Consider the following 4867-nt stretch of genomic DNA (forward strand, 5'->3'; position numbering starts at 1 on the left):
TGAGTAGCCAAAGAGAGCATCAAGAAGACAGTCCTTGGAAATCTACCTACAAATAGAGAGAATAGAACAGCAAGAAGTTGCAATGAACTTAATTTATCTTTATCTTCTTATTTATATTCCAAACATGCCAAAACTTTTGTTCAAATATCCTAAGCTATAGTACCAGACCCAAACTTCAGATTATACAAATCTCTCAGCATGATCTAACAAATTTGAGCCAGCTTAGCCCCTGCCCTTCCCTTCCCAAGCCTTAGGCTTCCTTTCTACCCAAAACAAGAAAAAAAAGACAAAGACAAAACACACCAACAACAAAGAAGACAGCAGCAAATGCTGCAAATCTCGACTGAAGTCACTACAAATCAAAACCATCTCAAACCTGCATCCAGAAACCCAAATTCAAACAGCACCAAAGAATCATAAATCGAAGAAATCAAAGAATCAGAAACTGCAAATCTCGACACAATGTATCCTCTCCAACCTCCAAAGAATCAGAAATAGAAGAAATACTCAAATCCCTAACTGATCTACTTAAGCTTCCAAACAATCAGATTCAAAGAGGCTATGGGCTGCCCTATATTCCACTCTAGCTCAGCAGCCCATAGCCTCTTTGAAACTCTTCAAAAACTTCACCCTATTCTCATATATAATTCCAGAAACTCAAATTCAAATAGCACAATGCCTACATAATTAGTAGAAAACAAAAATCACACATACTTAATTCATAGCTCTGGAAAAAGTAACGAAACAGATGCGAACTGCACGAGGAATCAAAAGAAACTATCTAACAACAAGAACTCAATCAAAATGGCTGTCCAACATTTTAAAAACCAAACAACAAAGACCAATTTCAAAACAGAAGATGAAGGGAAAATACAAGTAGTTTGGAATCTATATGGATCCAATTGCCAAGCCCCGTCCCAATTAACTCTTTACAGTCTTCAAAATTTGAACGAAAGAAACAAATTCAGGAGCTCAAATAAGATCAAACCAACAATCAAACAGATCGAATACAAGTAAATGACACTATAAAACTCCACACACTTACTTTGAGTTTTCTAGCATTCTTGCAGAAACTTATAACAGTTGCCTTTGAGTTGCTACTAGGATCTCTACTAATTCTCTTTAGAAGAGTCCTAACCCTTTGGTCAATACTAGAAAATCAGCCTCAGCCTTGGCTTGGTAGGTTTTCTGTAAAGCTACATAGTGCCTGCAAGAAAGTAGATAAAGCACACATTTCAACAAATTAGTTTTTAAAGCACAAAAGAGAAACATGAAATTCTGGGGATGTCGACTAACTCAGTTGAAGATGTTATATCTGGTACTGATCCCTCGAGGGGTGCCTCACCACCACCTTCATTTGCTAGGAATTCCTGTAAAGTGAAAATTTATGATTATACAACTAAATAAATGAATAGTGGTATGGATTGTATAGAATTTGACTAGCTAAATACAAGCATTTGATTACTTGATAAAAAATATATATATATATAAAAAGTAACTTTTGCAACCTTCATGCATCCAAAGAAAACGGCAGAAATCTAAGAGCCTCATTAAAGCGAAGACTTCTAGTCAGATTACTCAGGTGTTCCTTCCCTGCATGGACCACTCAATTAGACAACATGCTTCAACTCTGAGCATTTATTTCTGTATTTACAATGATCATGTCGGAAAACCGAGGACTAGAGCTAAAAACTCTGTTTGCAAAAAATATGAGTTAAGCCATTAACACTAGGTTTTACTTTTTTTTCCTTTTTTTTTTAATCAATGCATCAAAGTTAAACTGCCTTACACTCACAACTAAGAACACTGAACCATTTTGAAACTACAGTTTAGGGTTATCAATCAATTCAAAACTTACCATAAGGAAATCAGTTGGAGATTAAGGAAATCAATTCAGAACTTATCATAAGGAAATCAGAGACTCTAGAAGATGTTATAAATGTTAAGTGATAAAAAACACTCTCACCAAGATAAACAGATCTAATTTATGCACACTATATCCAGTTGTCGCAGATTCAATCTTGGTTTCACAAATCTTCAATGCCGCCACCATGACCCAAAAGTCTGATTAACCGGAATGAACTTAAGAACGGCTGTCACTAATTATTTGTTGCAACTCTGGACCTGAGACATAAAGTAAGAAAAATCAACCACCTGCTTAATGGGGATTGATATTCACGCATGAGTATTTGAGGCTGAAACACTAGTTATGACGGCAAACTCCAAAGAAGTGTGTGCAAAACCATAAAGCCAATACCAACCCCAAAGGAGTGAGAATGTAAGCAATAATTGACAAAGCGTGACACCGACACTGCATCTATGCAGGTGCAGTAATTGAGTGCAGTTTGTAGCTTAGTTAAACAAATACTAATTTTAGAATTTTTCCTGACATGAAGAAACAATGTCATTTCGAATTTTAGTGACAACTATATCCTATCTTGAAAATTTCCATTCGCAACAGCCTCTTCAACTAAAAACGTTCTCAAAATTCCAACCAATGCTTGAATAACATATCCTCACTAATTCCTCAAGGAGTAAAGACTTTAAAGGAGTTCTCAATGCTTCACTGTAGTTATCTACATCATCTGCAGTCATCCTAGTTTTGATAAGCTCCTTATAAATTCAAGAACACAGGAAGAAAAATCACGGTGCTGAACAGCAATAAAACGATTGTTCAACATAGTAATTAATATACAAATCAAGAAGGTAAACCTTGAACTCTTTTTTCTCTTCCCTAGTTGTTGGAAGTACACTACTAGGACTTTTTATCAGAAATGCAAAAGAGACTGACATTGATAATGTCTCAGATAACAACATGAAAATAGCACTCTGTACCTTCTAAGCTCAGGCCATGGATTATTCAAACGAAGGTCATCCAGAAAATGTTCAGGCTTGGACTCAATCACAGTATGTTTCTGCACCCAGAAAACCATAGAGAAAATGAAGGACATGCCCATTTCATTTCATTTTCTTCTCTTTTATTTTGTCTTCAATATCCCAGCAACCAAAGCTAGCAAGAAAAGCATCAAAAACCCAATAAAAACCAAATAGAATGACAACCCAGATCACATAAATCCCGGAAACATTCACCAAAGCCAACACCTTTTTCAAAAACAAAGCTTAAACAACCAGAACTAGCACCTGATCTAATTCGAGGACAGAGGGAGAGGGCTAGTGCTGGTAACCGTCCAGGAGAGATTGAGAGAGAGAGAGAGAGAGAGAGAGAGAGAGAGAGAGAGAGAGAGAGAGAGAGAGAGAGAGAGAGAGAGATGAAGAGTCGCTAAGTGATTGACTTCGAATTCATGGAGAGACCAAGACAAGAGTCATTGAACCAAAGCCAGTCTATGAAATCAAAATGAAACAAAATCAAAACCTACTGACCTATCAAATCAAAATACAATTGTAATCTACATAACTAAGTTCTAATGGCCCAAACAAGACCTTCAAACTCAAACCCATATCCGTATAATCCCAAATAAGAGATGAGCTGCTGAAAAGGAGACTTACAAAACCAATAGTCATCGAAGCATAGGTTAGCAGAGTCCATGAAGGATATACAAGAGGCTATCTGTCCTCCCAGATTGACCATGATCAAGAGGAATTGTATAATAACACCCATATTCTCTCCTGGAATCCCACTAGCACTGCAATTCCAAGCATCAAGCTACCAAAGTGAATAAAGAATTGTATGAAATTTGCCCAGAAACTTAAGATAACTTAGCAGCCTATTAATGCCACTGACCACTAAGCTCTCAACCTATGTACTCAGCTAACACACAGACTTGCCAATCCGATATCATCAAAGTAAAATTAAAAATTTCACCCAAAGCCCATTATAGAAGCATAACTGTGTCTAGCAATTTGTTCTAAAAGCAAACAAACGATGCAATATGAGTAGAAAACAGCTTGTACAATAAAAGAAAGAAAATCATCTAGTGTAAACATACCTTTTAAAAGTGGGCCTGTTGATTTGTGTTATCGACAAGATGAGCAGCCTTGCCAAAAAAGGTATGAACACTAGTGGCAATCACCACAGCTTCAATCTCTCCTTGTTTTCATGTAGACCCCAAATACACAATGTCACCAGGGCCTTTGATCACAGGAAGTGACTCACCGACAAGTGTAGACTGCAAAGACCAAATGCAAAAAATGAGACTAAAATCTAAATAGCTCCATTCAATCATATAATCTTGCGAAAATGTGATTGTTAAATCACCTGATCAATTTCAGTGGATCACCATCGAGGAGACAAGCATGTGCTGGAATAATATCCCCAAACTTAATGTTGATTATATGATTTATATCAGCAGGAACAAGAACGGAAGCATCCTCCTCAATCCACCTCCCAATCTGATACACGCACAAATTCAGAGAACTCAAGCCACCCAAGAACTGGGATATATTATTAACAATTTCATTAGCTTTAATAATTTCAATTTGGGTTTTATCAATTAGGAGATGAATTGGGTTTTAGAATACCTCTTTCGGTGGAGTGACCGGAGTGAATAACCCAACAATTTCGAACTGATACAAGACATATAATCATGAATCTTAAAAAGTTACAAACTGCAATTGAAAAAGAAATCAACATTAAATGGAAATCAAGTTATCACACCCATTTCTAACTACCCAATCAGTATCATTAGTTCATTACCTTAATTAAAATCAACATCAAGATCAAAACTCAAATGGAAATCGACATCAACATCAAGACCAGATCAGTTAATCAGTAACATTATCTTTGTTAAAAACTTAAAATTACCATCAAGATCAAAATATCAAATGGAAATCGTCAAATCAAACCCATTTCAACTTTACCCATTCAAAATCTAATTTCCCATCATAATTTCCCAACAAGATCAAATGG

The 4867-nt window shown here is 36.2% G+C and overlaps 1 non-coding gene across 3 annotated transcripts; it reads right to left on the bottom strand.

Moving 5' to 3' along the window:
- Positions 1 to 535: 535 nt before the first annotated feature.
- Positions 536 to 4577, bottom strand: LOC112190554. 3 transcript variants are annotated; one of them, XR_005810027.1, is made up of 8 exons: positions 4480 to 4577; positions 4217 to 4350; positions 3948 to 4127; positions 3508 to 3644; positions 2836 to 2915; positions 1967 to 2124; positions 1297 to 1370; positions 536 to 1207 (listed from the first exon to the last, which is right to left on the bottom strand). It is a non-coding gene; the product is annotated as an uncharacterized LOC112190554 (transcript). The 3 variants fall into 3 exon arrangements; XR_005809940.1 differs by having other exon boundaries at positions 2836 to 3010; XR_005810055.1 differs by having other exon boundaries at positions 2836 to 3010; positions 4217 to 4392; positions 4480 to 4548.
- Between the last annotated feature and the right edge of the window lie 290 nt (positions 4578 to 4867).

This window comes from Rosa chinensis, chromosome 1 (genome assembly GCF_002994745.2).
Source record: "Rosa chinensis cultivar Old Blush chromosome 1, RchiOBHm-V2, whole genome shotgun sequence".
In the NCBI taxonomy this organism is placed as follows: Eukaryota; Viridiplantae; Streptophyta; class Magnoliopsida; order Rosales; family Rosaceae; genus Rosa; species Rosa chinensis.